The sequence below is a fragment of the Schistocerca americana genome, chromosome 10 (assembly GCF_021461395.2).
Source record: "Schistocerca americana isolate TAMUIC-IGC-003095 chromosome 10, iqSchAmer2.1, whole genome shotgun sequence".
In the NCBI taxonomy this organism is placed as follows: domain Eukaryota; kingdom Metazoa; phylum Arthropoda; class Insecta; order Orthoptera; family Acrididae; genus Schistocerca; species Schistocerca americana.
Window position 1 is genome coordinate 37,873,536 of NC_060128.1, and position 12,978 is coordinate 37,886,513.

Here is a 12,978-nt window from a genome sequence, read left to right on the forward strand (position 1 = left end):
TCTCCTGTGAGTCCAGTTTTAGATTCCGATGCTTCACTTCAGGTTTACTGTATACCTTGCACCTTCTTATTGACGATGAAACACAGAAATTGCAGCGGAATTAAATTCAAAAGGCACAATTCCGACTTACGTACAAGAGGGCTGACACTCTAACTACCTATGATTTGAATCTCTCCTGTGAGTCCAGTTTCAGATTCCGATGCTTTACTTCAGGTTTACTGTATCCCTTGGACCTTATAAATGCCGACGAAACACAGTAAATGCATCCTCAATTAATACAAGATGCACAATGCCGACTTCAGTACAAGAGGACCGACACTCTCACTTTCTATGATTTGAACCACTCCTGTGTGTCCAGTGTTAGATTCCGATGCTTCACTTCATGTTTACTGTATCGCTTGGACCTTCTTATTGACGATGAAACACAGAAATTGCATTCGGATTTAGTACAAAAGGAACAATGCCGACTTATGTAAAAGAGGACTGACACTCTCTCTTTCTATGATTTGAACCTCTCCTGTGACTCCAGTTTTAGATTCCGATGCTTCACTTCAGGTTTACTGTATATCTTGCACCTTCTTATTGACGATGAAACACAGAAATTGCATCGGAATTAAATTCAAAAGGCACAACGCCGACTTAAGTACATGAGGACTTACACTCTAACTTTCTACGATTTGAACCTCTCCTGTGAGTCCAGTTTCAGATTCCGATGCTTCACTTCAGGTTTACTGTATCCCTTGGACGTACTGATTGTCGATGAAACACAGAAATTGCATCCGAATTTAATACAAAAGGCACAATGCCGACTGAAGTAAAAGAGGACGGACACTCTCACTTTCTGTCATTTGAACCTCTCCTGTGAGTCCAGTTTTAGATTCCGATGCTTCGCTTCAGGTTTACTGTATACCTTGCACCTCCTTATTGACGATGAAACACAGAAATTGCATCCGAATTTAATACAAAAAGCACAGTGCCGACTTAAGTAAAAGAGGACTGACACTCTCACTTTCTGTGATACGAACCTCTCCTGTGAGTCCAGTTTTAGATTCCGATGCTTCACTTCAGGTTTACTGTATACCTTGCACCTTCTTATTGACGATGAAACACAGAAATTGCATCCGAATTTAATACAAAAGGCACAATGCCGAATTAAGTAAAAGAGGATTGACACTCTCTCTTTTTATGATTTGAACCTCTCCTGTGAGTCCAGTTTTAGATTCCGATGCTTCACTTCAGGTTTACTGTATACCTTGCACCCTCTTATTGACGATGAAACACAGAAATTGCATCGGAATTAAATTCAAAAGGCACAATGCCGACTTAAGTACAAGAGGACTGACCCTTTTACTCTCTACGATTTGAATCTCTCCTGTGAGTCCAGTTTTAGATTCCGATGCTTCACTTCAGGTTTACTGTATACCTTGCTCCTTCTTATTGACGTTGAAACACAGAAATTGCAGCGGAATTCAATTCAAAAGGCAGAATTCCGACTTACGTACAAGAGGACTGACACTCTAACTACCTATGATTTGAATCTCTCCTGTGAGTCCAGTTTTAGATTCCGATGCTTTACTTCAGGTTTACTGTATCCCTTGGACCTTAAAAAAGCCGACGAAACACAGTAATTGCATCCTAATTTAATACAAGATGCACAATGCCGACTTTAGTACAAGAGGACCGACACTCTCACTTTCTATGGTTTGAACCTCTCCAGTGAGTCCAGTTTTAGATTCCGATGCTTCACTTCAGGTTTACTGTATCCCTTGGACCTTCTTATTGACGATGAAATACAGAAATTGCATCCGAATTTAATACAAAAGGAACAATGCCGACTTAAGTACTAGCGGACTGACACTCTCTCTTTCTATGATTTGAACCTCTCCTGTGAGTCCAGTTTTAGATTCCGATGCTTCACTTCAGGTTTACTGTATTCCTTGGACCTTCTTATTGGCGATGAAACACACAAATTTCATCCGATTTTAATAGAAAAGGGCTCAATGCCGACTTAAGTAAAAGAGGACTGACTTTCTCTCTTTCTATGATTTGAGCCTCTCCTGTGAGTCCAGTTTTAGATTCCGATGCTTCACCTCAGGTTCACTCTATACCTTGCACCTTCTTATTGACGATGAAACACAGAAATTGCATCGGAATTAAATTTAAAAGGCACAATGCCGACTTAAGTAAAAGAGGACTGACACTCTCACTTTCTGTCATTTGAACCTCTCCTGTGAGTCCAGTTTTAGATTCCGATGCTTCGCTTCAGCTTTACTGTATACCTTGCACCTTCTTATTGACGATGAAACACAGTAATTGCATCCGAATTTAATACAAAAAGCACAGTGCCGACTTAAGTAAAAGAGGACTGACACTCTCACTTTCTGTGATACGAACCTCTCCTGTGAGTCCAGTTTTAGATTCCGATGCTTCACTTCAGGTTTACTGTATACCTTGCACCTTCTTATTGACGATGATACACAGAAATTGCATCAGAATTTAATACAAAAGGCACAATGCCGACTTAAGTAAAAGAGGATTGACACTCTCTCTTCTTATGATTTGAACCTCTCCTGTGAGTCCAGTTTTAGATTCCGATGCTTCACTTCAGGTTTACTGTATACCTTGCACCTTCTTATTGACGATGAAACACAGAAATTGCAGCGGAATTAAATTCAAAAGGCACAATTCCGACTTACGTACAAGAGGGCTGACACTCTAACTACCTATGATTTGAATCTCTCCTGTGAGTCCAGTTTCAGATTCCGATGCTTTACTTCAGGTTTACTGTATCCCTTGGACCTTATAAATGCCGACGAAACACAGTAAATGCATCCTCAATTAATACAAGATGCACAATGCCGACTTCAGTACAAGAGGACCGACACTCTCACTTTCTATGATTTGAACCTCTCCTGTGTGTCCAGTGTTAGATTCCGATGCTTCACTTCATGTTTACTGTATCGCTTGGACCTTCTTATTGACGATGAAACACAGAAATTGCATTCGGATTTAGTACAAAAGGAACAATGCCGACTTATGTAAAAGAGGACTGACACTCTCTCTTTCTATGATTTGAACCTCTCCTGTGAGTTCACTTTTAGATTCCGATGCTTCACTTCAGGTTTACTGTATACCTTGCACCTTCTTATTGACGATGAAGCACAGACATTGCATCCGAATTTAATACAAAAGGCACAATGCCGACTTAAGTACAAGAGGACTGACACTCTCACTTTCTATGATTTGAACCTCTCCTGTGAGTCCAGTTTTAGATTCCGATGCTTCACTTCAGGTTTACTGTATCCCTTCGACCTTCTTATTGACGATGAAACACAGAGTTTACATCCGAATTTAATACAAAAGGCACAATGCCGACTTAAGTAAAAGAGGACTGACACTCTCTCTTTCTATGATTTGAACCTCTCCTGTGAGTCCAGTTTTAGATTCCGATGCTTCACTTCAGGTTTACTGTATCCCTTGGACCTTCTTATTGACGATGAAACACAGATATTGCATCCGAATTTAATACAAAAGGCACAATGCCGACTTAAGTAAAAGAGGACTGACACTCTCTCTTACTATGATTTGAACCTCCCTGTGAGTCCAGTATTAGATTCCGATGCTTCGCTTCAGGTTTACTGTATACCTTGCACCTTCTTATTGACGATGAACACAGAAATTGCATCCGAATTTAATACAAAAGGCACAATACCGACTTAAGTAAAAGAGAATGGACACTCTCACTTTCTGTCATTTGAACCTCTAATGTGAGTCCACTTTTAGAATCCGATGCTTCGCTTCAGGTTTACTGTATACCTTGCACCTTCTTATTGACGATGAAACACAGAAATTGCATCCGAATTTAATACAAAAAGCACAGTGCAGACTTAAGTAAAAGAGGACTGACACTCTCACTTTCTGTGATACGAACCTCTCTTGTGAGTCCAGTTTTAGATTCCGATGCTTCTTTTCAGGTTTACTGTATACCTTGCACCTTCTTATTGACGATGAAACACAGAAATTGCATCGGAATTAAATTCAAAAGGCACAATGCCGACTTAAGTACAAGAGGACTGACCCTCTAACTCTCTACGATTTGAACCTCTCCTGTGAGTCCAGTTTCAGATTCCGATGCTTCACTTCAGGTTTACGGTATAACTTGCACCTTCTTATTGACGATGAAACACAGAAATCGCAGCGGAATTAAATTCAAAAGGCACAATTCCGACTTACGTACAAGAGGACTGACACTCTAACTACCTATGATTTGAATCTCTCCTGTGAGTCCAGTTTTAGATTCCGATGCTTTACTTCAGGTTTACTGTATCCCTTGGAGCTTATAAATGCCGACGAAACACAGTAATTGCATCCTAAATTTTTACAAGATGCACAATGCCGACTTCAGTACAAAGGGCCGACACTCTCACTTTCTATGATTTGAACCTCTCCTGTGTGCCCAGTGTTAGATTCCGATGCTTCACTTCATGTTTACTGTATCGCTTGGACCTTCTTATTGACGATGAAACACAGAAATTGCATTCGGATTTAATACAAAAGGAAGAATGCCGACTTATGTAAAAGAGGACTGACACTCTCTCTTTCTATGATTTGAACCTCTCCTGTGAGTTCACTTTTAGATTCCGATGCTTCACTTGAGGTTTACTGTATACCTTGCACCTTCTTATTGACGATGAAGCACAGAAATTGCATCCGAATTTAATACAAAAGGCACAATGCCGACTTAAGTACAAGAGGACTGACACTCTCACTTTCTATGATTTGAACCTCCCCTGTGAGTCCAGTTTTAGATTCCAATGCTTTACTTCAGGTTTACTGTATCCCTTCGACCTTCTTATTGACGATGAAACACAGAGTTTACATCCGAATTTAATACAAAAGGCACAATGCCGACTTAAGTACAAGAGGACTGACACTCTAACTTTCTATGATTTGAACCCCTCCTGTGAGTCCAGTTTCAGATTCCGATGCTTCACTTCAGGTTTACTGAATCCCTTGGACTTACTGATTGTCGATGAAACACAGAAATTGCATCCGAATTTAATACAAAAGGCACAATACCGACTTAAGTAAAAGAGGACGGACACTCTCACTTTCTGTCATTTGAACCTCTCCTGTGGGTCCACTTTTAGAACCCGATGCTTCGCTTCAGGTTTACTGTATACCTTGCACCTTCTTATTGACGATGAAACACAGAAATTGCTTCCGAATTTAATACATAAAGCACAGTGCCGACTTAAGTAAAAGGGGACCGACACTCTCACTTTCAGTGATACGAACCTCTCCTGTGAGTCCAATTTTAGATTCCGATGCTTCACTTCAGGTTTACTGTATACCTTGCACCTTCTTATTGACGATGAAACACAGAAATTGCATCGGAATTAAATTCAAAAGGCACAATGCCAACTTAAGTACAAGAGGACTGACCCTCTAACTCTCTACGATTTGAACCTCTCCTGTGAGTCCAGTTTTAGATTCCGATGCTTCACTTCAGGTTTACGGTATAACTTGCACCTTCTTATTGACGATGAAACACAGAACTTGCAGCGGAATTAAATTCAAAAGCACAATTCCGACTTACGTACAAGAGGACTGACACTCTAACTACCTATGATTTGAATCTCTCCTGTGAGTCCAGTTTTAGATTCCGATGCTTTACTTCAGGTTTACTGTATCCCTTGCACCTTATAAGTGCCGACGAAACACAGTAATTGCATCCTAATTTAATAGAAGATGCACAATGCCGACTTCAGTACAAGAGGACCGACACTCTCACCTTCTATGATTTGAACCTCTCCTGTGTGTCCAGTGTTAGATTCCGATGCTTCACTTCATGTTTACTGTATCCCTTGGACCTTCTTATTGACGATGAAACACCGAAATTGCATTCGGATTTAATACAAAAGGCACAATGCCGACTTATGTAAAAGATGACTGACACTCTCTCTTTCTGTGATTTGAACCTCTCCTGTGAGTCCACTTATAGATTCCGATGCTTCACTTCAGGTTTACTGTATACCTTGCACCTTCTTATTGACGATGAAGCACAGAAATTGCACCCGAATTTAATACAAAAGGCACAATGCCGACTTAAGTACAAGAGGACTGACACTCTCACTTTCTATGATTTGAACCTCTCCTGTGAGTCCAGTTTTAGATTCCGATGCTTCACTTCAGGTTTACTGTATACCTTGCACCTTCTTATTGACGATGAAACACAGAAATTGCATCGGAATTAAATTCAAAAGGCACAATGCCGACTTAAGTACAAGAGGACTGACACTCTCACTTTCTATGATTTGAACCTCTCCTGTGAGTCCAGTTTTAGATTCCGATGCTTCACTTCAGGTTTACTGTATCCCTTGGACATTCTTATTGACGATGAAATACAGAAATTGCATCCGAATTTAATACAAAAGTCACAATGCCGACTTAAGTACAAGCGGACTGACACTCTCTGTTTCTATGATTTGAACCTCTCCTGTGAGTCCAGTTTTAGATTCCGATGCTTCACTTCAGGTTTACTGTATTCCTTGGACCTTCTTATTGGCGATGAAACACAGAAATTGCATCCGAATTTAATACAAAATGCACAATGCCGACTTAAATAAAAGAGGACTGACACTCTCACTTTCTATGATTTGAACCTCTCCTGTGGGTCCAGTTTTAGATTCCGATGCTTCACTTCAGGTTTACTGTATCCCTTGGACCTTCTTATTGACGATGAAATACAGAAATTGCATCGGAATTAAATTCAAAAGGCACAATGCCGACTTAAGTACAAGAGGACTGACCCTCTAACTCTCTACGATTTGAACCTCTCCTATGAGTGCAGTTTTAGATTCCGATGCTTCACTTCAGGTTTACGGTATACCTTGCACCTTCTTATTGACAATGAAACACAGAAATTGCAGCGGAATTAAATTCAAAAGGCACAATTCCGACTTACGTACAAGAGGACTGACACTCTAACTACCTATGATTTGAATCTCTCCTGTGAGTCCAGTTTTAGATTCCGATGCTTTACTTCAGGTTTACTGTATCCCTTGGACCTTATAAATGCCGACGAAACACAGTAATTGCATCCTAATTTAATACAAGATGCACAATGCCGGCTTCAGTACAAGAGGACCGACACTCTCACCTTCTATGATTTGAACCTCTCCTGTGTGTCCAGTGTTAGATTCCGATGCTTCACTTCATGTTTACTGTATCCCTTGGACCTTCTTATTGACGATGAAACACAGAAATTGCATTCGGAATTTAATACAAAAGGCACAATGCCGACTTATGTAAAAGATGACTGACACTCTCTCTTTCTGTGATTTGAACCTCTCCTGTGAGTCCACTTTTAGATTCCGATGCTTCACTTCAGGTTTACTGTATACCTTGCACCTTCTTATTGACGATGAAGCACAGAAATTGCACCCGAATTTAATACAAAAGGCACAATGCCGACTTAAGTACAAGAGGACTGACACTCTCACTTTCTATGATTTGAACCTCTCCTGTGAGTCCAGTTTTAGATTCCGATGCTTCACTTCAGGTTTACTGTATCCCTTGGACCTTCTTATTGACGATGAAATACAGAAATTGCATCCGAATTTAATACAAAAGGCACAATGCCGACTTAAGTACAAGCGGACTGACACTCTTTCTTTCTATGATTTGAACCTCTCCTGTGATTCCAGTTTTAGATTCCGATGCTTCACTTCAGGTTTACTGTATTCCTTGGACCTTCTTATTGGCGATGAAACACAGAAATTGCATCCGAATTTAATAGAAAAGGCACAATGCCGGAATAAGTAAAAGAGGACTGACACTCTCTCTTTCTATGATTTGAACCTCTCCTGTGACTCCAGTTTTAGATTCCGATGCTTCACTTCAGGTTTACTGTATATCTTGCACCTTCTTATTGACGATGAAACACAGAAATTGCATCGGAATTAAATTCAAAAGGCACAATGCCGAATAAAGTACATGAGGACTGACACTCTAACTTTCTATGATTTGAACCTCTCCTGTGAGTCCAGTTTCAGATTCCGATGCTTCACTTCAGGTTTACTGTATCCCTTGGACGTACTGATTGTCGATGAAACACAGAAATTGCATCCGAATTTAATACAAAAGGCACAATGCCGACTGAAGTAAAAGAGGACGGACACTCTCACTTTCTGTCATTTGAACCTCTCCTGTGAGTCCAGTTTTAGATTCCGATGCTTCGCTTCAGGTTTACTGTATAACTTGCACCTCCTTATTGACGATGAAACACAGAAATTGCATCCGAATTTAATACAAAAAGCACAGTGCCGACTTAAGTAAAAGAGGACTGACACTCTCACTTTCTGTGATACGAACCTCTCCTGTGAGTCCAGTTTTAGATTCCGATGCTTCACTTCAGGTTTACTGTATACCTTGCACCTTCTTATTGACGATGAAACACAGAAATTGCAGCGGAATTAAATTCAAAAGGCAGAATTCCGACTTACGTACAAGAGGACTGACACTCTAACTACCTATGATTTGAATCTCTCCTGTGAGTCCAGTTTTAGATTCCGATGCTTTACTTCAGGTTTACTGTATCCCTTGGACCTTAAAAATGCCGACGAAACACAGTAATTGCATCCTAATGTAATACAAGATGCACAATGCCGTCTTTAGTACAAGAGGACCGACACTCTCACTTTCTATGATTTGAACCTCTCCAGTGAGTCCAGTTTTAGATTCCGATGCTTCACTTCAGGTTTACTGTATCCCTTGGACCTTCTTATTGACGATGAAATACAGAAATTGCATCCGAATTTAATACAAAAGGAACAATGCCGACTTAAGTACTAGTGGACTGACACTCTCTCTTTCTATGATTTGAACCTCTCCTGTGAGTCCAGTTTTAGATTCCGATGCTTCACTTCAGGTTTACTGTATTCCTTGGACCTTCTTATTGGCAATGAAACACACAAATTTCATCCGATTTTAATAGAAAAGGGCTCAATGCCGACTTAAGTAAAAGGGGACTGACTTTCTCTCTTTCTATGATTTGAGCCTCTCCTGTGAGTCCAGTTTTAGATTCCGATGCTTCACCTCAGGTTCACTGTATACCTTGCACCTTCGTATTGACGATGAAACACAGAAATTGCATCGGAATTAAATTTAAAAGGCACAATGCCGACTTAAGTAAAAGAGGACTGACACTCTCACTTTCTGTCATTTGAACCTCTCCTGTGAGTCCAGTTTTAGATTCCGATGCTTCGCTTCAGCTTTACTGTATACCTTGCACCTTCTTATTGACGATGAAACACAGTAATTGCATCCGAATTTAATACAAAAAGCACAGTGCCGACTTAAGTAAAAGAGGACTGACACTCTCACTTTCTGTGATACGAACCTCTCCTGTGAGTCCAGTTTTAGATTCCGATGCTTCACTTCAGGTTTACTGTTTACCTTGCACCTTCTTATTGACGATGATACACAGAAATTGCATCAGAATTTAATACAAAAGGCACAATGCCGACTTAAGTCAAAGAGGATTGACACTCTCTCTTCTTATGATTTGAACCTCTCCTGTGAGTCCAGATTTAGATTCCGATGCTGCACTTAAGGTTTACTGTATACCTTGCACCTTCTTATTGACGATGAAACATAGAGTTTACATCCGAATTTAATACAAAAGGCACAATGCCGACTTAAGTACAAGAGGACTGACACTCCAACTTTCTATGATTTGAACCTCTCCTGTGAGTCCAGTTTCAGATTCCGATGCTTCACTTCAGGTTTATTGTATCCCTTGGACGTACTGATTGTCGATGAAACACAGAAATTGCATCCGAATTTAATACAAAAGGCACAATGCCGACTTAAGTAAAAGAGGACTGACACTTTCACTTTCTGTCATTTGAACCTCTCCTGTGAGTCCAGTTTTAGATTCCGATGCTTCGCTTCTGGTTTACTGTATACCTTGCTGCTTCCTATTGACGATGAAACACAGAAATTGCATCCGAATTTAATACAAAAAGCACAGTGCCGACTTAAGTAAAAGAGGACTGACACCCTCACTTTCTGTGATACGAACCTCTCCTGTGAGTCCAGTTTTAGATTCCGATCCTTCACTTCAGGTTTACTGTATACCTTGGACCTTCTTATTGACGATGAAACACAGAAATTGCATCGGAATTAAATTCAAAAGGCACAATGCCGACTTAAGTAAATGAGGATTGACACTCTCTCTTTTTATGATTTGAACCTCTCCTGTGAGTCCAGTTTTAGATTCCGATGCTTCACTTCAGGTTTACTGTATACCTTGCACCTTCTTATTGACGATGAAACACAGAAATTGCATCGGAATTAAATTGAAAATGCACAATGCCGACTTAAGTACAAGAGGACTGACCCTCTAACACTCTACGATTTGAACCTCTCCTGTGAGTCCAGTTTTAGATTCCGATGCTTTACTTCAGGTTTACTGCATACCTTGCACCTTCTTATTGACGATGAAACACAGAAATTGCATCGGAATTAAATTCAAAAGGCACAATGCCGACTTAACTACAAGTGGACTGACACTCTCACTTTCTACGATTTGAACCTCTCCTGTGAGTCCAGTTTTAGATTCCGATGCTTCACTTCAGGTTTACTGTATCCTTGCACTTTCTTATTGACGATGAAACACAGAAATTGCGTCCGAAATTAATACAAAAGGCACTATGCCGACCTAAGTACAAGAGGACTGAAACTCTCACTATCTATGATTTGAACCTCTCCTGTGAGTCCAGTTTTAGATTACGATGCTTCACTTCAGGTTTACCGTATAGCTTGGACCTACTTATTGACGATGTAACACAGTAATTGCATCCGAATTTAATACAAAAGGCACAATGGCGACTTAAGTAAAAGAGGACTGACACTCTCACTTTCTACGATTTGAACGTCTCCTGTGAGTTCAGTTTTAGATTTCGATGCTTTCCTTTAGGATTACTGTGTACCTTGCACCTTCTTATTGACGATGAAACACAGAAATTCATCCGAATTTAATACAAAAGGCACAATGCCGACTTAAGTAAAAGAGGACTGACACTCTCACTTTGTATGATTTGAACCTCTCCTGTGTGTCCAGTTTTAGTTTCCGATGCTTCACTTCAGGTTTACCGTATACCTTGCACCTTCTTATCGACGATGAAACACAGAAATTGCATCCGAATTTAATACAAAAGGCACAATGCAGACTTATGTACAAGAGGACTGACACTCTCACTTTCTATGATTAGAACCACTTCTGTGAGTCCAGTTTTAGATTCCGATGCTTCACTTCAGGTTTACTGTATACCTTGCACCTTCTTATTGCCGATGAAACACAGAAATTGCATCGGAAATTAATACAAAAGGCACAATGCCGACTAAAGTAACAGAGGCCTGACACTCTCTCTTTCTATGATTTGAACCTCTCCTGTGAGTCCAGTTTTAGATTCCGATGGTTCACTTCAGGTTTGCTGTATCCTTGCACCTTCTTATTGACGATGAAACACAGAAATTGCATCCGAATATAATACAAAATGCACTATGCCGACCTAAGTACAAGAGGACTGAAACTCTCACTTTCTATGATTTGAACCTCTCCTGTGAGTCCAGTTTTAGATTGCGATGCTTCACTTCAGGTTTACTGTATAGCTTGGACCTTCTTATTGACGATGAAACACAGTAATTGCATCCGAATTTAATACAAACGGCACAGTGGCGACTTAAGTACAAGAGGACTGGCACTCTCACTTTCTACGATTTGAACGTCTCCTGTGAGTCCAGTTTTAGATTCCGATGCTTTACTTCAGGTTTACTGTGTACCTTGCACCTTCTTATTGACGATGAAACACAGAAATTGCATCCGAATTTAATACAAAAGGCACATTGCCGACTTAAGTACAAGAGGACTGACACTCTCACTTTCTATGATTTGAACCCCTCCTGTGAGTCCAGTTTTAGATTCCGATGCTTCACTTCAGGTTTACGGTATAACTTGCACCTTCTTATGGACGATGAAACACAGAAATTGCAGCGGAATTAAATTCAAAAGGCACAATTCCGACTTACGTACAAGAGGACTGACACTCTAACTACCTATGATTTGAATCTCTCCTGTGAGTCCAGTTTTAGATTCCGATGCTTTACTTCAGGTTTACTGTATCCCTTGGACCTTAAAAATGCCGACGAAACACAGTAATTGCATCCTAATTTAATACAAGATGCACAATGCCGACTTTAGTACAAGAGGACCGACACTCTCACTTTCTATGATTTGAACCTCTCCTGTGTGTCCAGTGTTAGATTCCGATGCTGCACTTCATGTTTACTGTATCACTTGGACCTTCTTATTGACGATGAAACACAGAAATTGCATTCGGATTTAATACAAAAGGCACAATGCCGACTTATGTAAAAGAGGACTGACACTCTCTCTTTCTATGATTTGAACCTCTCCTGTGAGTCCACTTTTAGATTCCGACGCTTCACTTCAGGTTTACTGTATACCTTGCCCCTTCTTATTGACGATGAAGCACAGAAATTGCATCCGAATTTAATACAAAGGCACAATGCCGACTTAAGTACAAGACGACTGACACTCTCACTTTCTATGATTTGAACCTCTCCTGTGAGTCCGGTTTTAGATTCCGATGCTTCACTTCAGGTTTACTGTATCATTTGGACCTTCATATTGACGATGAAATACAGAATTTGCATCCGAATTTAATACAAAAGGCACAATGCCGACTTAAGTACAAGCGGACTGACACTCTCTCTTTCTGTGATTTGAACCTCTCCTGTGCGTCCAGTTTTAGTTTCCGATGCTTCACTTCAGGTTTACTGTATTTCTTGGACCTTCTTATTGGCGATGAAACACAGAAATTGCAACTGAATTTAATACAAAAGGCACAATGCCGACTTAAGTAAAAGAGGACTGACACTCTCACTTTC